General features: G+C 40.2%; 1 protein-coding gene across 2 annotated transcripts in view; it reads right to left on the minus strand.

Moving 5' to 3' along the window:
- The window catches only part of sipa1l1 (signal-induced proliferation-associated 1 like 1), a 95,624-nt gene extending 73,204 nt beyond the window's left edge, over nucleotides 1-22,420 (minus strand). The window contains exon 1 of one of the 2 annotated variants that reach the window (XM_085246249.1): nucleotides 22,070-22,420. The gene's annotated coding sequence lies outside the window, so the exon portion shown is untranslated. The remainder of the gene's footprint in view (nucleotides 1-22,069) is intronic. The other variant, XM_085246250.1, reaches the window with a different exon arrangement.
- Between the last annotated feature and the right edge of the window lie 998 nt (nucleotides 22,421-23,418).

The following is a 23,418-nucleotide window of genomic DNA, read 5'->3' on the forward strand; positions in this document are numbered from 1 at the left end:
GTCCTCCTTAGAAAGGAGCTGGAAAGCATGCAAATTATAGATAAGACTCCACTTCAATAATCACCTTGTTACCTCTAGATCCTTGCTAATTTAAACATAGTCGTTATAATGTCATAGGATATTTTAGCATTAGCTGTATCTCTGAGTCACACTGACTGCAGACAAAAATCCTTTGGTCCCTACAAATACAGTAAGCCACAAAATATTCTCTTATTTCACTGTAACATTTTAAAAGGTTATATTTATTCATTTTTATACTATAAGGTTATATTTCACTGTTGCATATGCTTTGTGTCTGTATAATCAGAATCAGAATGGGGTTTATTGCCAAATGTTGAGCAGGTTTACAACATTAGGAAATTGCTGCGGTGCTTCAGTGCAAACAGTGTCATAAATAGCACTTAAATAGACATGAAAAAATAAAAGTAGGGATAAGAAATTAAAAGTGCTACGTAGAAAGATATGTGCATGAGATATACATGAGATATATACATGAGAATAAGAATTAAGAGTGCTACGTTGAAAGATATGTGCATGAGTGCAGGTGGTGATCAGTGCCAAACATGGAATGATGCAGTGAACCCAGCGTAGGGTCATGTGTTAGTGGCGGGAACAGTCATATGGTAATTGTTCATGTGTCCAACAGCAGAGGGGAAGAAACTGTTCTTATGGCGAGAGGTTCTGGTGCGAATGGACCAGAGCCTCCTGCCTGAGGGGAGCAGGTCAAACAGACTGTGTCCAGGGTGAGAAGGGTCAGCTGAGATCCGAGCTGCACGCCGCAATGTCCTGGAGGTGTACAGGTCCTGCAGAGATGGGAGTCTGCAGCCAATCACCTTCTCAGCAGAGCGCACAACACGCTGCAGTCTGTTTGTCCCTGATAGTGGCTCCAGCGTACCACACGGTGATGGAGGTGGTGAGGATGGACTCGATGATTGCGGTGTAGAACTGCATCATCGTCCGTGTTGGCAGGTTGAATTTCTTCAGCTGCCTCAGGAAGTACATCCTCTGCTGGGCTTTCTTGATGACGGAGGTGATGGTGGGCTCCCACTTCAGGTCCTGGGTGATGGTGGTACCCAGGAAGCGGAATGAGTCCACAGAGGTGATGGGGGTGTCAGTCAGGATGATGGGGGGGAGTGGGGCTGTGTGCTTCCTGAAGTCCACAATAATCTCCACTGTCTTCTGGGCATTCAGCACCAGGTTGTTGTGGCTGCACCAGGACACCAGACGTTCAACCTCCCTCCTGTAGGCAGACTCATCCCCGTCAGAGATGAGCCCAATAACGGTGGTGTCATCTGCAAACTTGATTAGCTTGACAGACTGGTGGGTGGAGGTGCAGCAGTTGGTGTACAGGGAGAAGAGCAGAGGAGAAAGAACACAGCCCTGAGGGGAGCCGGTGCTGATGGTCCGGGAGTCCGAGACATTCTTTCCCAGCCTCACATGCTGCTTCCTGTCCGTCAGGAAGTCAGTGATCCACCGGCAGATGGGATCAGGCACATTCATCTGGGAAAGCTTGTCTCGGAGATGGTCTGGAAGGATGGTGTTGAAGGCAGAGCTGAAGTCCACAAACAGGATCCTGGCGTAGGTTCCTGGGGAGTCCAGATGCTGCAGGATGAAGTGTAGGGCCATGTTGATGGCGTCGTCTACAGACCTGTTGGCTCTATATGCAAACTGCAGGGGGTCCAGGAGGGGGGCTGTGAGGGTCCTGAGATGGGAGAGAACTAGGCGCTCAAAAGACTTCATGACCACAGATGTCAGAGCCACGGGTCTGTAGTCATTTAGTCCAGTGATCCTAGGTTTCTTGGGGACAGGGATTATGGTGGAGGACTTGAAGCAGGCAGGCACATGACATGCCTGCAGTGAGAAGTTGAAAATGCCAGAAAACACTGGGGCCAGCTCGTTTGCACAGTGTCTGAGGGTGGCAGGAGACACGCCGTCTGGGCCGGGAGCTTTCCGAGCATTCAGGTTCTTAAACTGCTTCCTCACATCTGCTTCATGAATATGAAGAGTTGTGGTGGGAGGAGGTGGTGTGAAATCCTCTTTTGTGTGGGGTGAGGAGGGGGGTGTTGTAGGTGAACAGTTTGAAGGTGGTGATGGCTCTATGGAGGGGGGAGAGGTGGGGGAATTAGTGTCCAAAGTGCCTCTATTGTTGGGGCCGTTGGAGGTGTGAAGGCTGCCTGATGGCTCGTCAAAACGGCAGTAGAAGTCGTTAAGGGTGTTGGCTAAGAGCAAGTCATCAGTGGAGTGGGGGGTTTTAGGCTTGTAGTTTGTGATATTCCTAAAACCTTTCCACACAGAGTCTGTCTACACTGTTTTTAGTTTCTCTTGTGAAAATCTCCAGTTTCAATTCCATTTTCAAAATGGACTGTGTCTGAATAAAGGATTCAGTATTTTGTGATTTATGGGGTGATAAAAGGTCATATCCAAAATCAACAATTTAAAAAAAAAAAAAAAAAAAAAAACTATGATCTTTATCTGATGTTCAGATTGCTTTTTAAATAGAAATCATTTTTAGACAGATAAGGATTCATTTACACATTTATGTGTAAAATCTTTAAAAAAAAAATACAACAAAACTATTAAACTAATTAATAAGATTAGTAAAGTGTCATTTACAAATGTGTGCAAATTTTCTTATCCTAATCAACTGTATTAGAACACTGTAAAACTAAATATGCATGAACAAATTGGGGCTTGAGCAAAACTACCGCTCTATGAAAACAGATTGTTTAATGTCATTTCAGAATCAGAATCAGAATACTTTATTGATCCCTGGGGGAAATTTCCAACAATTTGGTCTTTTTATACTCATTAAACATAATGAAACCATAAGGTTGATTGTGTGGGACAGACACTCCCTTCAGCTGTAGTTTAACACTCTTACAGATGACTAGCTTGTGGCACTGCTTTAATTGCCTGTAATAGGTCAGATGAGATTCCAGTGTCGTCTCCATCACTGATTCCAGCACTGATTCTGCCTTTACTTCTTGGAAACAATTTTTGTTACTAAGCAGTACTTGCCAAAAGTGGAAGTGCAGCCGTTGCCTGGCAACATTAGCTTACTGAATCTCATATCAGGAAGCAATGAGAACTACGGGTGCTTTGAGCTCGAACCCTCCAGATACTTTTCTAATCTCCGACTGTAGAGACTGTGAAGTCCAACAATCATGCTATTCAAGTCATCTGATAGCACATTATATCTTGTAGAGCTCATATCTGCACACCTGACTACTCGTCATAATCCCATACACAAGCATAACATAAACTTTAAACCACAGAACAGTAGTGGATCCCCACAGGTTAGTTACTACATTCAACTTAATTTTCACTAACTCAGTCCTGCTTAACAAAGACAGAAAAGGGACACTTCTTTCCAAGCACTACATCTGTGATGAAAATTAGGGAAGCAGCCTCAAGGGTCCATTCATTTAAGCCTCTCTTCAAGCACAGACAACCCTCCACTCACCCCATCCCAAGTCTAAGGGATTTTAAAGGTAGTAATTTAATTTAGAAAAAAAAACAACAACAACCCTGTGGGTTCTCACTGAATTAGATTTTCCGCTAAACTGGCCCTCTGTCATTAGAAAGTGCCACTGGGGCAATCAACTGTCCAACTATTTGCTAGTTAATGAAAAACATGAGCTTTCACAGGCACAAACCACTGATCGAGCTTTCCTCTCTTCAGCTTGTGAGACCCAGCAGAGGCACCAACTAGAAGTTGTCAGAATACTACTACTCTAATGGATCAAAGCGCTTAGTGGTAAATCACCACCAAAGACCATCTAAAGCAGAATAGCCCTCTCTATTTGAGTGACTGGGTAATAAGGCAGCATCCATTTATGTTGGCAGGGAGAGATGTAAGGTAATAGGGTAGCAGGAGAAAAGTGTAGTTTGATATGGAAGCTTTGTGGCAAACAAGGTTACCATCACCTGCATCAAGTATTTTCTGGGAATGACAGAAAGCGTATGATAGGTTCTCTTGTTTCATGAAATCAGATTTAATCTTTGGTCTGAAAACACAAGCTCATTGTGCATTTGAGTGTTTAACTAATAATATCTGCAAATTTACTTTTTTAAATTGATAAGACAATATTATGTTATAGAAGAGAGTTTCTCCAACTATAGGGCATGCCAGATCACGTTGGACTGCACTTATTTTACCGTTCCATTACACAATTTCCTGCTGCTACACATACCAAACAACTTGCTAAAAGAGGCAAGTGCCATATTGATCAATAAATTACAATAACCAATTTCAGCATTCTCTATGCCAATAAAAATGTTCACAAATCCCAACACACTGATATATCGCAGGTAATCTTCACCCAGCTTGTGAATGAAAGGAAGACCTAATTTATGCTAATATTTTCAAAGACTCACAATCTGGGCCAAAGTTCACATGCAAACCTACTGAGGGTCACCGTGGTTAGGACTGCATTCACTAACTGACAGCAGGAACAAAGCCCATAGCAGCTGGTTTCTCTACAGCAACATGCGCCAGTGTGTGTAGCACAACACTTCAAATCCCACTTGTCCAAATAATCATTAACCAGTTCAGCCCTGTGTAAATATTTTAAGAACCTTTGTAAACTAAAAGGTAAATACACACCTTAGCAAGAGGACACACACACACACACACACACACACACACACACTCTAAAAGGAGGGGGGCTCAGTAGTGGGACGTCCAGATTTCTTTGTTATTCGGCATGTTGGGCTTACATAGGGTTGAAAACGATGAGGTCATCCCTATTGTGTACACCAAGCATTCACACACATACCTCTGCATGCCACTGCAGACCATTGGCTCAGCTGAAACACAAATGGGATGAAGCTAGTTTTTGGAAGGTTGGGGGATTTTCTTTTTTTTCCCTCTCACTTAACCACTTTTTTTTTTCCTCCTCAAAGTCATCAAAATAAATCCAATAAACTCAAGAATGAAAACTCTACTTGTGTTTGCAAGGCTGCCACCTCAAAAGCCAAAATACTCCCATTCTTCGATGAGCTCAGTGAACAGAACGGTTGCACTGAGCAATACAGATCATGACAGGCCACTTTCCTGTTTTGGTTTCTGCAGTCACCACCTGCAAGCCAGATGATGTGAGATTGGGCACTGTGACCCATTTTTCCGGATTAGAAGAGAACTATCTGCAGGTCTACTTGTCTCATCATTGTTTATGTCCTCTAGTGGAGCACGTGATAATTAAGGCGAAAACAAGTAGAGACAGACTATAGCAAACAGTCCAAACAACTGGATTTGCTGCTTTTTTGAATGTTGAGCCCTTTGCAAAATAAGAAAGCTGCCCTTGTAAACTGGAAATGCAGTGTTTTAGTACTGTATAGACTAAATAAAAGATTCAAAAATAACCAGAGTAATGAAATGAAAATAAGCCAGAAGCCTGAAATTTATCTGGATAAAATAAGCACCCTACTCAGTTACCAGCAACAACTGAGGAATTCATACCTATCAGCATCATCTGTGGCTTTCTATGCGCATCTGACAAGCAGGAAGACCGAGCAGGGTTCAGCCAAAAGCCGCTACTGCTGATTTCAGTAAATCCAGATGGATTTATGTGTTTACCATCCCTGGCACTATCTAGGACCTCCTTGGAACCAACAAACCCGAGCAAGATGTCTTTCATTATGTGGATCTGTCCTCCTCATCATGAGGACTGATTGTTGGAGCTTCATTTAACATTTCTTCCTAAGATAAAGATGCCACCACATGCACTGAAATTCTTTTTCCGTGACCCTTTAGCAAATACAGCTCTTTTTGTTGGAGAATTCTTCAACGTAGAATTCAGAGAAACAGACCATAATACCGCCAATGATCGGCTAAATGGCAGAAAGGCTTTATCCTCGGTCGTGCCTAAACTCAGGCAAGAAGCATCCATCTATCCCTTTATTGCTTGTTCTACTCAAGATGTAGCCTTTAATGTGCACTGGGCAAACCTTCAGTGCATGCTGGGATAAATTAAAAGCTCAATTCATTTAAATTTTTGATATTCTTAGACGCAGGGAGTTGGTGTCGGGGGTTTTATGAGCAGCAGCTGACAGCCATGTTTTGACTTACATTTAACCCTCAATAAACCAAACTATTTAAGTTGCCAAAATAACAAGGTTGAGTAATTTCTTTATATTTTTCATCCAAAGTTTCTTGCTATTTTTAAAGTGGTCTTGACAACAGCTCTCCAAGCATTCTGAAGGTCTTTCCAAGGTTTTTCCTGAACCTGTGACTCATTCTACAATAAAAAAATAAATAAAAATATGCACCTATCTCAAGGAATGAACCCGTGTTGTGTCTACACATAACACTTTAACACAGAACCACTTTTAGACTGCATCTTTATCTCTTTTTTTTTTTCGATTGTGTCTTGTTACTAGCAGCCTGTTACAAAAAGAAACAAAAAAACAAAACAAAACAAAAAAAAAAAAAAACACTTGTTCCATTTTCTTTCATTCAATCTATAAAGAAAATCCAGTTTGACAGGCACAAAAACTTTATTTTTACACCAAGAAAGTGATTCTCAAAGAACTGTTATGTGAAAACCTGACATATCTGTACATGGTACGTAGTGTCCTTCAAAGATTTAAAGAAGAACAGAAGTATCAGGACTATCTACAGCAGATAAACAGCATTTGAAAGTTATGTCTTTAAGAAATAGGACAAAGACCTGACACAGGACCCGAGAGGTGATTCTGGTCCTTCACAAGAATTGGACTGGAAGGAATCAGTCAGATCAAATTTTGATCAACCATGCAATATAATCTGGAAAGAATCCAAGTGGCTACAACTTCATTTTTTAACATGACAATGATCCCAAACACACTGCCAATGCAGTAAAAGGATATCGGGATAAAAGGAAAAAAAAAAAAAAAAAAAACCCACACACACACACACACACACACACACACACACACACACACACACACACACACACACCTCAACATTATTAAAGGAGTGTGGAACAAAATGTAATGAAAGGCAGCCTTGGAATGTCCTTCAAGAAGCTGTAACAAATATTGCTGAAGATTACTTTAATTACAAGAAAGCTCGTTCAGGAGTTCAGGCTAAGTTGTTCATACAAAATACTGACTGCTAAGTTTGCTAGAATTTTACAAATTGTTGTTACTTTTATTATTCAATTTCCATGTATGTTTTCACATTTCAATAAATTTACTAAACCCCACTTCCCATTTTCCTAGAACAATATGAAGGAATGAGCGGTGGCTCGAAACTTTTCACAGTGCTATATAATAGCACTGTGTCATTTCAAGAAAAAAAAAAAAAGATAGATGAACCAATACTTTAATACAATAATCACCAAGAAACTCAAACTTTCTTATGCTTCCATTTAAAATAAAATTTTCTGTAGGCGTTTCATTTTGTTGTAGAAATTATTTATATAGTACTGAAATATCTGAAACTTATTACTGGCAAAATTACATGTCTAATAATGGGAAAAAATAACAACAAATTGCAATTTAAAAAAAAAAAAAAAAAGCCCATGATGTTAAAATTCATCTCCACTCAGCCACTCTAAGGTTAAAGTAACTTGAACACTAAATCCCATCTCTGGCTGAAATATGCGCTCCATGTATCTTACAACCATGCCCTCCTCCCCTGTTTGGCCACATTACCATAAACATCAACATAGCCAAAAGATTATCTGTTTGAATTGTTGTGGCTCAGTGGAAAATTACAAGCAAGGAAGAGAAATCAAACTGACAGAGAAATCACAAAGACTGTCAATTACAGTGCACTTAATGAATCAATTTCAAGGCTGGGAAACAACTCAAAAGCTTGTTGACTTTAATACCAGATTTTTCTTTTTGAAACGCCTCTTCACACTATGGCAGCTCAGCAATGCATACTTTTAAAACAGAAGAAGGGAGAGAGGGGGGAAAAAACTCTCATATCCCCTTTATCACATAAAATAATCAGCTGCTTCCAAGCTTATAGTATGTCACACTAAAAGCAATACAGACTGCAGATGATCAAAAAAGAAAACTTAAACCAGGCACATGACAGCTTTCCAACTTTAAGAAGTGACAGTTTCCCTTGGATGAAAGAAGCAACTCCATCCTGCAGTAATGGATAATGACCAGGATGTAGGTCTTCCTTTAATCCCGTGCCCGTTTCCCTTACTTGTGCGACTGTCGTCACTGGAGGCTTTCCTATAGTTGCGCGTTCAGGAAATGGCACATTAGACCTTCAGGCTCCTCTATAAAAACGCATTTGAATTGTTCAGGATCAAATTACTACTATAATGAAGCTGCCAAAAAATACAAAAACAGTATTTATACAAAAGGATAATCTTGTTAAGTCAGGACCACTATAGTCTAAAAATAAAAATTGCCATTAGCAGTGATTTATATTTGGCGTCATGGCTCTGATGTGTCACCTTTCCAACTTTCCATGGTCAGCTGATGGCGAAGAGAGCTGCAGCAAGATCATCAACATCATGACAAGGAAAAGCTTGGATGGATGTGGGTAGCAAAGCAGCTTGCAGATTTGTAGCAACTGAGGACAGTTTAAATAGAACACCCTGCCTGTATGCCATTTGCCCACTAAATGTGTAGAAAAACATTAACTTGATGTGAGCTGGTATTGAAATCAGCAGGTTTTTTTGTTTTGGGGTTGCAAGCCGCCTGAAGGAATGCTACACTCAATTTCTTGTGCACCCTCTATATGATATGGAAGAACTAGAGCAGCTTCTCTGGCCAGCTTGGACTTGGAATAATTAACTGTGTGCACTATGTAGTTAAGCGCACTCTCATTTCAAAGTTTTGCCCCAGGAATTTAGACATTAACTCGAGTGGGTACACGTGTCTCATGCTTGGATACAAATGCAGGAACATTTGAGAATGGGTCGAATGTTCCCAGAGGATGTGGGTGACAACACATTAGCCTCACTTCTTGAATTATTCTGGACAGCTTGCTGCAGTCATATTAAATATCATGTATCATTTTTGGAAACCCACCAACAGCAGTGTGCTATTAGTCTAATCATTTTTTGAGCATTTTGCACCCAAACATTTAGCCAAGACAGGGTCAAAGGGGAGCTGGAGCCAAGCCATCACAGAGCTACTGCAGAAGAGCAATCCTTTATGCTTACATTCACACCTACGGCCAACTTGATCCCCCAACTTGATCACCAATGAACCTAACAATCGCCATTAGAAGAACCAAGAGTATCCAAAGAGAATGTAGAAAGCCACAAGAACAATATGTAAAATTCCACATAGCTCCAGTCAGTCAGTTAATTGGAACCCAGAATCGTTTTGATGTGAGAAGACTGATCGAAAACCACCTGGCAACCATCGGTCTCTCTGCGTGGCAAGTGTTTGCTGAGGTTGCTGCCTGTCGCTAGGTGAAATTGGTCACAAAGCAGTATATGTAGATTCACAGAAAACTTTCTTGTGAAAGGCTTGGTCTTTAGCACATCACCCATAGTTTTCATGGAAGACATTTGCACTCAGCAAACTGTTACCAAGCAGCAATGAAACTGAAGAGTGTGACCCAAGCTGTAGATGGAGTCCATTTGCCAAGTGCCTTTTGTAATGTGTTGGTTGTGGTAGTATAGCACAAGTTTTACTTTAAAGGCAAACTGCCTCAATTTCTAGTCTTCATTACACTACAAGTTCCACTATCGCTTGAACAGTAGTTGACGAGTGTTTGGCCAGCCCAAGGGTCTTGCATGACCATGGTATTTTGATAGCAGTCAAAGCAATCACAAGGTGGTTTTGTAGTGCAGCACCCTCTTTGCAACCAATTCCACTCAGTGATGGCCAGAAAACTCCAACAACCTCTACCAATCACTCACCAACTGACTGGAAAACACATTTTACCTAGCAACTGAAGCCTGTAACAATTCTTATTTTCACCAGCACCTCGTAGGATATAATCCACTACTACAACTGAAAGGTGCCATTAAAGTGCAAGCTGTCTGTCAGCCACCACTGAACAACAAAAACAAAAGAAAGCAATACCAGTTGTTGGAGTTGTAAAATGTGTGTGGCCCTGTGAGTTTGGATCCTACCACAGAAACAGAAACATGCTGAGCCAAAGGTAACTAAAGCCACCAGGAAGTCTTGTGCAGAACTCCTTCAAATAAACGAAAATAAGGTCCAGAACAAACTCAGCTGTGTAAGGCTAGTGTGACTGCCACGATGGTCATTAAGAGCATTTTGGGGTCAAAGTGAGGGTCAGACAGTTTTCAATTTAAACACCTCTTTTTGCTTGAAATGCCATCCTGAAAATACATGAATGGGTAATTTGCTACAAAAAACCCCAATTTCCTTTTTCAAAGAACATCTCACTCCTGAGCCTCAGAAGTTCTCCCATTTCCACTGTTAACCAACATCTAACATAAAAAATCTAAAATGAGAAATTATAACTGTCAATCTCAAAAACAGAGCACGTTATCCAATATTTAAAAGCCATGTGTCAAACGGAGAGACAGTATTAACAGAGATGCTATTAATTTGAAATTCCAATGCTTTTCCCACTCTTTAAGCTTCCTTTTTGTTTGTTATTATTTATTTCCAACTTTGTACCAGGAAAAACAAATGAAATACATAAATAAATCACAGCTTTAGCCCCTTATCTTTGTAAGAGCACCAACCCAGTCAAGCAAATACATGAAAGTAATCCAATATTTAAGGACAAAGAGCAGATAAACATTGACTACTGCCACTTCATGTCCTCTAAATTGCTGACAGAGTGATGGCAGTAAACAAGATAGATATAAGCGGATTTCAGCCAACATATTAATGAATCCCCAATCATCAAGCTATTGAGAGGCAAATACAAAAAAACAAAAAGGTGCACTCTGTCACAGACACAGTCCTTGCTGTCTCTTTTTTACCTGAGATTTCTCTACAACTCTTTATTTCTATTTTCATCTTTTTGGTTTTAGTCATATTTCTCCAGGGTCTTCTCTCCTTTCCCCCACAGCTGTCCCTCTGACTCAGGCTACCAGCTTCAAAGTGGCTAAGGTTATTTAAAACCTCTGAACTTCCTCTTCCAAATATAATACACTTTAAGATGTATTTATTTATTTTTTGCTAAACAGGAAAGGAAATTTGTCCAGTTAAACTGTCAGGATGCAAACAGTTAAAACAAACCGGCATGAATCACTACATATTCTGCATCTACTGAAAATACACGGGGAACTGATTATTGACAGGAACTTCAACATCTCTCTAGAACAGTTTGAACTAAAGAAACTTTCATAAAAAGAGACAATTTAGAAGATTTCTGCCAGAAAAGCTCTTAGGCAGGCCGCCAGAATTGCAAAGTGTATGGCATAGATTTGAACAGCAGAACTGTGCAGACTAGGGCTGCCATGATTAGTCGACTCGTCACAATTATGTCGACTATCAAAATTGTCGACAACTAATTTAATAGTCGACGCATCGTTTGAAGTTTTGTAAGGTCCCAAAAGACGCAGGAATAAGTAGTAGGATTTAAGAGTGTAATAACGGACTGAAACAGAAGATGGCAGCACTGCATGTACAAGGATGCCAGCTGCCGTTAAACCCCGAAGAAGAAGAAGAAGGAAGTGTGTCCCAGAATTCATAGCTCAATTTCCAACAATGGCGGCAGCTAGTTAGTTTTAATATTACTCTTATTATACTTTCTGGGTCACAAAATAAACGTTTAACATATTTTCAGGCGAGAATGTAGCTGTGTAAACCTCAAATATCTGCTCAGTTTATCAAGACACCACATATTTTCAAAAGTGCTCCAACGTTTTCGGAGACGTCTGTTACCCACTAGCTCGATAGCTAGGCTGGGTTCAAGGCTCACTAGAGCCCGTGAGAACACCGGACTCCCGGCAAATTGTTTTCAAACCCACCGCTGTCTTTTGCTACCCAGGTTAAACATGATATACAAGTCACTTAGATAACTTAAAAATGTTTTTTTTTTTCAGTATTTTATTTGTTCCTGAGTAAATCTGTTTGGCTGAAATTAAAGTTATAGTTTTTACACAGCTGAATAAACGTCAAACAGACAACTGATTATCAGAAGTGTGAGATACTCGAGAATATACTCCGGTGTCCTGTTATATTTTAGATAGCAAGGAGCAGATGGCCGAGTTTATTAAACTCCAACGAAACAATCTGCAAATTTCATTAAACTTTAATAAACTATCATCTTGTCTTTATTTTTAGTTAGCACATACCTTAAACACTTAAAGCTGTAAGCTAATGGTAGTTATATAAGAGCAGATGCATGCTGGTGCAATAAGCTGTACGTTGTACGTCCAATGGATGCATGATCTGATTAGTCGACTAATCGCAAAAATAATCGGTGACTAGTCGACTATCAAAATAATCATTTGTGGCAGCCCTATTGCAGACGCATGCACAGCTGCTCCCAACAGAGAAACAAATGATTAAGCTCATTAGAGCTAATTAGTGAATATTGCTGGACAGATTTCGAAAAAGTTCTACCAGATATTTTGAGTAATTTTACACATTTCTACATTTCCAGCGACAGACCATGACTTACAACCATTTTCATGATAATGTGCAGCTCTGATTATTTTGATGAAAACTGTCACAACTTGTTATCTTCAGTAAGAAAAGATGTGTCATTTGTGTTTTTACAGAATTTCATGTGTTATTGATTCTGAGAACTCAAACCAATTTAATACCTTTACAACTATACTTAAGTCCAAATGGCTTGTTACACAAATTCAGAGTAGAGCTGGGCGATAGAACGATAACGATATGTATCGCGATATAACTTTTACTCGATAGAGAAATTAAGCTATCGCGATAGACCTCGCCGCTCTTGTCCTCTTAAAAAAATAAATAAATAAATAAATAATAAAATAAAAAAAAAGGTCAGCCAATCCAAATTAAGTAGCGCAGAGCCGAACCAATCACAGCCGCAGCGTCACGTCGCGTGACTTGTTACGTACAGCACAAGTGCCAAGCCGCACGTGTGTTTGTTTGGGAAGCAGCCAGCGGGTAATGGAGCCAGCGCGTAATGGAGGAAATGAGTGTGCCGACTAGAAAAATCAACAGAGCGTGACCGAAGAGAAAACAGATGATGGTTCCAATGCCGGAGAGATTGTCGAACGGAAGAGCCATAGAAGTTCCGTAGTGTGAAGGTATTTCGGCTATTTCAAGTCTGACAAAAAACAGAGTAGCGTGCACTGTAAATGTGCCGAAAGCAAGTCTGGAAATACAATAAACTGGTGCATGTGTCACACTGTGCGCCGCGTTATTGTTTCGGTGAAATGAATTTCTACAATACTGTTAATTCTACTCTCTGCAGTGTTTAAATGCTTACATATACACACAGTTACTGTCCGTCCACACATACGACTCGGTCCTGCTTCTATGCCCCAGCTTTGTTTACTTTTTCCCACCGAGGCTTCTAGACTTCTGATTGGCCAACATTTCTGCACGGTTAGGAATCTAGCGCCACCTGCTGCTTTGGCATGTTCATAGCAGCGTTTTCCTTCATTTCTGCCTTTATGTGTGGACGGGATTATTTTTTTAAAACGAAAACGGAAAATCTCCGTTTTCAAAAATGCCCGTGTACGTGTGGACGTAGCCTCAGTCTCTGACTGGAAGCGCTAATTCGTCATTCGGCTTTTGTCAGACTAAAGTAACTGTTAAAACTGTTTGAAAAGCTCAGCTATACAACAAGGAGAGATTGAGAATTTCCTTTTAGTTCTCAGTTTATTTGATATTGACAAAAGTTAGTCAGTTTTGTCTGTTCTTCTGTAAAACAAACTAAGATTTATTTTTAGAATTAATATTTTGTTTCTAAGTGGAATTGACAATTTAGTCTGTTTCGTTTGTTCTATTTTGAAACTTAAACGCTTTAGCGGCTGCCTTTTGTGTAGTTTGCAATATTTGCCTTTATTTATCTGAAAAAGTCTCATGTTCCTTAAGTACATCTACCCTGTTGAACTTATTATGGGAAATAAATATTTAAATAAAAACAAGCTGCTGATTATTTCACATTTTACTTGTGAGCAACGGCACATTTAAATCTTACAAATATAGTTATTTGGCTTATATCGTGATAGATATCGTTATCGCCTGAAATGAAAAAAACATATCGTGATATGAAAAAAAATCTCATATCGCCCAGCTCTAATTCAAAGACTCGCAAACATGGCTCGAATCACTTTTTCTCGAGTTTTTAAAAGTCTCGCTGTTTATCGAGTCTTCGCAGTACGTGAAGCTGAAAAGGTCAAATAACAGCAAAGACAGTGAGCCATTTCAATTACCAAAAACCATTTACTGTCATTATGCAGAAATATTAACTTCACACACTCCTTGGCTCAGGTTGTGGGTTGCCAGATTGCACTAAAGATTAATCTGTATGTAGTGTGTGGATTTTAGACTGTTCCACAGGCAATCGGGCAACTTGCCGCATGGGCTGTCCAGCTGAAGGCAGAGTAACTTCCCTGTCGGAAACACGTGTTTGGAACACCAAAAAACAACCACCAACTTATCCAAACAGAGTCAGCCGAATAAATAAATAACTACACATGAACAGATTTCCTGAAAATTGGTTGTTTTCAGCATTTTAAAGTTTAAAAAACCTGAAAAATAGAAATTATATTGGATATTTAAAATCACCAAAAATCAGTACCTGTACTGGTCTTGCAAATTTGTGTATTTTGGCTTCAGCTCCCCCACGACCCTGAATTCGATAAGCAGAAGAAGATGGATGGCTGGCTGGGTAGACAAATATAATGTCAGGGCTGTGCAGATTACAAGAGATTCCTGGGAGAAGGAGCAAAATGCAAACCCAATGGAAGACCATCTTTAAATAATATTAGGTATGCCATATATTTCTCCCAAAAAGTTATTTAAACAGTTTAAATATCATCTTTGTAGGGACACTATATGATTCACCCTTGGCAAATATTAAGAACTCTAAAACAATACAGAAAATGCTAACCACAAACGCAAGTCAAATTTAGCCGATGACATTAAAAATATGGGACAACAGCAACCTTAAAAGATTGAGCAACCAGAATGGGTTAAGTTGTCAAATAACTCTCCCAGTACTAATAACCCCAATTTGAGTAAGAAATTCAATCCAGTTCAAAGCTGACACTCAAATGATCACGAGTGCTGACATTACAAGGTAATTTCAGGAAAAATGGCTTGCATGGATTTCAAGTTGCACCTCCAGACACAAACACACACACACAACAATTTCCCCCAAAAATGGCACAAGAGAGGCGGCAGCAATTAACAAATCCAACTGGGTCACAAAATGACTTCTTTCACTAATACCAACTCAGGCAGCCAACACCAGCAGCATCCATTTAGCCATCCAGAAATACAGAAATTTGAGAGCTTTGTCTGCTTGGAAACAGATGGCAAGGCAGTTGGTAGGAATTTCAGAAACACTCCAGTACATGTTAGTCTTATCCCCTAACAGTTTTTGTACTCAGTGGCACTCTTGCAATTTCATTATAGAGTTGACATGAGGAAGGGTTGAGGACAGTCTGAAAGAATTATTAATTTGACACAAACTCATTGTAATCCAGGATAATGAACACGTGCACCCCTGCAGTCAATGCTTTCTACCAGTTAGCTGACGTGCTGTTGTTGTTCTCTCACTTCTGCAACAGCAACTAGTATAATGCTGATAATAGCCAAGTCATTCAGCCACAAAGGACATGAACTAATAGTGAAATTCTGTGTCAATGATTATGTCAAAAAAAAAAAAAAAAATAGAAAGATAAATCATTGTGTTATCACACCTTTCAGGTCTGTATCTAGTGCAAAACACATAAATCAGTAAATGCCACCTCATTTACTAATGTCAGTCAACAAGTCCAAAGAGCCAAACAGCTCTTTTTAAACATTAAAAAAATAGATATTTTCAAGGCTGTGTCTAATCATGTAAAAAGCACATGATATCAATACTGACCACAATACTTTAAAAAGTAATACCTCTTTGTAAGGGATTACTTTGACTTCTTATGATTATTCTGTTATTACATTGAATAGAGTAGTTTGATAGAGCATCATAAATGTGAAAAAGTAGAATTTTTAAGTTATCATCATCTAAGGCAGCGGTCCCCAACCCCCGGGCCTCGGACTGGTACCGGTCGGTGAGTCGTTTGGTACCGGGCCGCAAGAGTTGAGGCTCAGGTGTGAAATGTATGGTTTTCAGCGTTATTTTGTTATCGTTTTTATTGTTAACTCTGTTTTCCTGGGTCTTTTCACGTGTGTTATGAATAAATCTTCTTTTTTTCGGTACCGGTACTAGTTTTATTTTGTTATATTTATTCGCGATACCTTAAAGGTCGGGCATAAACCGGTCCGTGGCGCAAAAAAGGTTGGGGACCGCTGATCTAAGGCTACGTTCACACTGCAGGTCTTAATGCTCAATTCCGATTTCTTGATCAAATCCGATTTTTTTTGTCTACTTGTTCACACTACAAATAATATGCGACAGCAAACGCGCTCCAGTGTGAGCCCTCAAAGCAGCCTGCATGCGCAAAAGAAGACGTCACACACAACGCGCTCTGTTTAGACCCAGAGCAAACAATATTGTTTGACTGATGGCCCTTAATATAAAGACTTCAGACTTTACGTTTCCCAATTTTTGCTTTAAGTTATTTTGTTATTTACATAATAATGTAAATAACCTAATAATTATCCTTATTGCTGTTTAAGAGAGGAGCGGTGCTTCAAAGGATAGTTGCAGATTTATGTCAGAATCTGCAGATTATACAGTACAAATAAAATGTTCATGTTTCTCCAACGTTGTCTTCCCAACAACTTCACTGACATCTACACTGGATGGCCAGGAAGCGTTTACGATGTCTTCTCGGGCACTTCTCCAAAGCTGATAATTGGCGTCTGTCTTGTGTCAGTGACATTTAATGCGACTTGACCGTTCACACAGCAGTCGCTTTCTAAAACATCGGATATGTATCGGATTCAGTACCATATGCGAAAGTGACCCAGATCGGATTTGAAAATATGGGATTTGTGCCGTTCACACTGTCATACCATGATCGGATATGGGTCGCATAGGGTCAAAAAAAAATCAGATTTGATGCGCTTTCGCCTGTAGTGTGAACGTAGCCTAAGTCGGACAAGCAGTTGAGAAAGAAGGAGGACATCACAAAAATTATAAAAGACTGATGCAGCTACTGTGAAATAACCCATTGGTTTCTTAAGTCCAATTTTGAAGCATCAAGATTTTCCATTTTCACCTTTGTCAAATACTCATTTGAAGGATTTGACAACAGCGGACCATAATTACAGTGAAACTGTACATTCGTTAGCTACCAACTTACACATTGATTCTCCTAGCATGATTTAGACTGACCAATATTTGTGTTTACTCAAAGCTGAGCAGCATCAGACCAATATTAAAAGCCTGGCCAGGAGCAGAGGCCCAAAGCCAGATGGAGTATCTGTTTAACCATTCACACCAATCTCAAAACACTGTATAATTACAGATTACGGCATCAGTCTGAAGAGAGCACTGACAGCCAGAAAAAAAAAAAAAAAAAAAAAAACAGAATATGGGTGAAATTGGTGGCTAGTTATTCAGTCTGCAGCAGAACTGCAATCAATTCAATGGTTAACACTGCAAAACTAGATTGTAAGGGAATTTAACCTGGCTTTTTTGGATAATTCAAGAAGTAAACTTAAAATGTTCAGCCAACCTGCTGTGTGTAGGCCGGGGGATGCCAATGTAGTAGTATCTTAGGTTTTTATTCCAAGCTAATTTCTGCAAATTGCAATGAAATAATAAGGAGAGCAAAGGCACAAATGATCCCTGCCTAATATTCTAGCATTACAATATCCATATGAAGATACTCCACGTTCAATCTCCATCCTGGCTTATATCGTTTGTAAGGATTATACGTTTATTCTATAATATCTAGGCTGTTTTTGCTTTCAAGGCTTTTGTACAGTACATTGTGTTTACTTCCATGTTGATTAATCTGACTAGTCATTGTTCCCTGATGCTTATAGATTTTTTTTCCTCTCTCATTTGTCACAACTAAAATCTGAAGCCTTTATAATCCACAGTGCTTTCATCTGCTACAATCCACTTACAGCCCTAATTAAAAAGTTGTTTCACCAGACAGACGGGAAAGTGGAGAACTGGACAGGGATCCAAGTCCCCTCACCTCAGGTGGAATGGCTAAAAGTAACTGCTTCCTCTTGTGACCCCCTTTTTTCTTTTCTGGGTGCTTTGAAAAGGCCTGACAAAGCCTTCATGGGGTTTCATATTTATCCTCTGCAAAGGACCATGGATCAAAAGAGATAGGCAATTTCACATATCAGAGAAAACACCGCAAGGGCTGTTTGTTGGGTGAAAACAAAATGCTGGCTTGCACTTCAATGTGTCAAGAGCTTACAGACCCAGGCTTTCTAACATACCCTGCACTTAAGTATTTGGAGATACTGTCTTTCTGTTGACTACTTAAAAATTATTTACCAAAACAGGTGCCTGTACAAAACACATGTACATCTGATGTGAATCAGTCAGAAAATAGTTTGATGTTCATCTGTTGCTGCCTGCTTTTTGCCATTAGCGATGTCTTAGCTACTCCTCCATTTCCTCTATTTCTACCAGTGGCTTTGACTTCTTGCTCATTTTTTCACAAGATCAGCATCTGCTAGAAAAATGTGGTCATTGATAGAGTGTATTCTTAGTGTCACTTTACATGTTACTTCTGTTCCCAATTAGAGTTCATTATTTGGTCATTTCTGTATAAAAGGGGAAGTGAGCATGTTGGTCACCAATGAGACAGACCACAATCATGGTCATACAACTACAGCAGAGCGTATTATGATGTTTAGTCCAACTGCAACCTTACCTTCAAATAGCTCAGCTAGCTCACAAGAGCTAGGTTGCACACACTAATATGTGCTGAGCACTGATAGGCTGTTACTCAAGATATGTAATCAATAAGATTATCAATAAGACTAGAATGTGAGACATTTCTGTCAACCACAGAGCAGCATCTGAGGAAATTTTAAAAAAGAAAGAAAGAAAAGAAAAGCAACCGCCAAATTGTTAGCAAAAAGTCACCACCTGAAAACATTTGCGTCTCACTGTTTAACTAGTTCCTTTATTGTCCGGGCCATCAACAAGATAATCAATACGGTAATCAATCCTTTTTTCAATGCTAATTAAGATTCCTGGTATTACTGACTTAAATTCAAAATGTGATTAAAGTCTGCACAGCATCTCAGTAAGAATCCCAGTATTTTGTATTACACCATTTTGCCAGGCCAAGTAGTTTTATTCAATCAGTCTGCCCTACAGTATGAGCTACTTACTGTTACAGAGTATTTCTTGCTCTGTTATTTCTCAAGAGACAGCCTACCCCAATACCTTAAACAGAGTGAACTCACATTCCAATCTCCAGCATGTAAAGAGTCACCAAAACAGACAGACAAAAGCACAAAAAATCAAAAGGTAAGCTCAAGAAAAGAAGCAACATAAATCATGAATCAAAATTAATGCAGAAAGGATCGACATGGGCACTCTGAAAGAGTGACGTGGTAATAGACAGAGATAAATATGAGGGATGTGGACAGAAATGAAGAGTGTGTCATAGTCCCCGGCATGCCATCCACAACAGAAAGAAAGCAAGCCGAGAGGAAAAGGCACTGTGATGGGCAAAAGGAGGAAGGAATCGTGGGAGGTGGGGAGTAAAGGAGCAGCAACAGAACTGAGACAGAAGGCGAGGATGAGGCAGTAACAGTGGAAGGGAGGGGAGCATAGTGAGGTATGTCGTAAACAGGTAAGACCCCATTATCAGATACTGTCAGTGATGCATTACACGTCAAAAGGGAAAGCGCTAGTATCCCAGTTATGGGATTAAAATGTCCTCCTATTCCTCACTTTGCATTTTCAGATTCTCTCCTTGAGCACCTCCAAATCTTTTCCTGTCCCAAGCGGGGCTAAACTACACATTTGAGACTTTTTCACCACATCCTAATTGAAGTGTTTATTTAAAATGCAGGATTTTGCTCACAAGAAGACACCAAGGTCCTGGGAAATTCTTTATTTGAAAGCAGTAAAGAAACCCCCTGCTGTGTGCTTGCGAAGGAGAGGGTTCATGCACACTGACCTAGGCTTTCTAGCAAAGCCTGCACTAAAGTCTTCGGGGATGCCTTTCTCTGTCAACCACAGTAGTTGAAAATAATTTATGCATCTCACAATCTTGACTGCATGATGACAACAGTCTCATTCATTCAACTCGTGCTGCTTAATCTAAAAACATGCAGATGTTTCAACATCCCAAAGAACTTAAAATAATCTTTCAGCTGCCCACCATCAGTGCTTGAATTTCTTTTCCGCCCCTCATATCTTTTTTTAAATTCAGCAACTACACGTGTGACAGAACATGTGCGCCTCCACCTACACACTCAATTTCAATAGTCTACTTAATATTATAAATGCGACACAGCTTCCAGATCAGCTCAGCCTTGGCATTCACAGGCACTGACGAGGGAGGGCTGATAGCATGAGATGCTCAACCGCTATATCAGAGTTTGGGTTGTTTGTTTTTTTTTGTTTGTTTTTTATAAACGCAGCTGCTGCAGCAGCCAAAGCAAAAAGGACAAAGCAGCTCAAATGATGCCGTGGAAGGAAAGCATCTCCAGCGGTGCTGCTGTGTTGTTCGAGTTGAAAATTAGACCCATCCCAGTCAACCACCGAACAGACATGTAATTTCTTTGATGTGTCCATTAAGGATTTGTCAGTGAAGGAAGCTCTGTGTGTGTGTGTGTGTGTGTGTGTGTGTGTGTGTGTGTGTGTGTGTGTGTGTGTGTGTGTTAACCCCCTCCTCCCGGAGGGGTAACGCTGGTAGCCTGGGGGCAGACTCCACAGGTGGAGATGGCAGTAAAAAAAAAAAAAAAAAAAAAAAAAGAAGACAGAGCATCTACAGGAGGTCCATTAACAATACCCCCCCATGGTGACAGAGAGAGATCTCAGACACAAGCAAGTACTAACCTCTTTAAGACAAGCAAACTTTAATAAACTTAACTGGCCTATACAAAAAAAAGAAAAAGAAATGCTTACTTCATGGTTAAATCGTTTGATGAGCCAAGCTTCAGAGGCATCTTAAATGTAGCACTCCTACATCACTATTCAAATGTGACTAAACTACACTGACGGCCATTTTGATTAATGAGACTGGTGTTGACAGAGCCTTAGGTGGAAATAACTTCATTTTTGATTTCCAGCAAGTTCCTAAGCTTGCACTGCGCTCTGAAAATAACACATCACATGCAAGTAATACCATGAAAGAACACGTGAGTCCGGGGATAAGTAATAAACTTTGCATCTCTCATCACATCCCTGACTGATCTCTATGCCAACCAACACATTACAGAGCTGTGAAATGCTGCAGATGTCCAGGAAACCATTCAAATCGGCAGCAGCAATGCCTGCTAACAGAAATGCACTGCAAATCATGCATTTGCACCAAGAGCTGCTTCCCCAGATAGAAGACATTTCTCTGATGAAAGTGGCCCCACGAGTCTTTACGCCAGCTGCAGCGTCCACATGTAAGATGATAAGACAGACAGCATAGGTTGGGATACACAGGAAACCCACTAGAGCGGCTGCGGCTAGCCATCCCCAATTATGCAGCAGTCACGGAGAGACTTAACCAAACAACCATTACCTTTATCTGATCGTCATTTTCGCAAGATTTCCTGTGTCTTTAAGAGCAACGGTGAATCGCTGTCTGAATTTTTAACTGTGGTGTCTGCGTGCATGTGTCAAAGAAGACGCCGTTAACTGAATGGGGGCTGAAAGCCTGCTCGTTATGATACAGGTAATAAAATCAGATACATGCTGGGAGGGGAAATAAAATCCACGCCAGTACCACGTAAACGTTACCTGAGCGCCAATTAAACTTTTCAGCCTTGTTTTCTCTACCTAAAATATACTGCATTTATCCAAATACTTAATCCACACTGGTTTTTAGCACACTAATAGCAGCTACAATCCGGCTAACCGAACACTAATGGATCTAATATCCCCCAGTTTCTATACGCACACCAACGGAGAAGAGAACGCACTCACCTTTATCAATTTCCACCTTTTCGACAGGAAAAATAACGCTCTCGCTGGTCATTCGGCGGCGCACACACAGACCGTAACTGCTGTAAAGGGAACCGGCTGTCAAAGCTTCGTAGCAGAAAACCTCCGCTGCTTTTCACCTTTGTATCTCTTGCTGTCCGAGCACTCCGCCGACCGCCTCTCGGTTTGTTCAAATCAGAAGTTCATCCAAAGTTGCAGCGGTTCGCCCCGCCTCGCGACGGCGATTAGGTCACCGCCTCCCTGTAATCCTCTGAGCTGTACTCTCGCGATACGGACAGCCACTGCTTATCAGACTGCGTAGCCTCGCGGTGACACGGCGAATTGAATTAAAGAGAGGCCGACCCAGTGCTGTTGAAAAAGGACAGGAGAGAGGGAATGCGTTGCTCTGGCAACACAGTGGCTGGGCTTTCAGCGATGCCCCCCCCCCCCTTTTTTTTTTAAAATTCAAGCCAGTGATGTTGTGGCAGGTTTGCGTGTTGATAAACACTACCTAATCGATCTAATGCTTGCATCGGGGACAGAATAACAGGAAGCTACCTGCTGGAATGTGTTTACCCTGTATAAGAACTGCCATTTGGTTTTCAGCTGCTACATTGGGATATAATGAAGTATAATGAAGGTGCTCTTCATTACTTAGATAACAGTACCGAGGGGTAATTTTGGCACTATTTGTATAAAAGAATACAAGCATCGAAAAGGATGAAGAGGGGCATTAAAATATTTAAATGTATCTATATTTTGCTAGTTCTCAGATATGAACCACAACGTGGGTCACAGATAAAACCTACCCACTACATTTGATGTCATTAGCCATTTCTGGGTCCAATGGCTCTTAACTTACACAAAGAAAACAAAGACTGAGACACATTAGAGTATTAAAATTATCAGTGTAGCTGGTTTTCCAGGTGTTACGATAAATAATATAAAATAAAGAAATATGCACAAGGTGTAGTTGCTTTAAAAGTTAGTAGTATGTTAACTAGCTAGTAGACATCTAAACATGGTGGTCTCTCTTAAGAATTAAAAAAAATATGGCTATGACTTTGGACTTAATAAAAGGAAAGAAAACTAAATATCAGCAACATTTGGATGGTTAGTGAAGTTGAGTTGGATCAAATAATAGTCTGGTAGCTATTTTAGGTATAACAAATGGCGTCACAGGGAAAGTACACTGTCAAAACTTAAGCCAAGAAAACATCTGAGATTACAGTTAGTCAATAATATGTTTTTGTGTGGACTGGGTCAGGAAGATGGGACAAACCTACCCAGTCTACCCATTGACTAATATTAAGTTCATCACACATTGCTCAAGAGTTGTCAGTCATACACTT

The sequence above is a fragment of the Mchenga conophoros genome, linkage group LG15 (assembly GCF_057382185.1).
Source record: "Mchenga conophoros isolate Kocher_MC1m ecotype Shallow Benthic linkage group LG15, M_conophoros_male_GT1.1, whole genome shotgun sequence".
Taxonomy (NCBI): Eukaryota; Metazoa; Chordata; class Actinopteri; order Cichliformes; family Cichlidae; genus Mchenga; species Mchenga conophoros.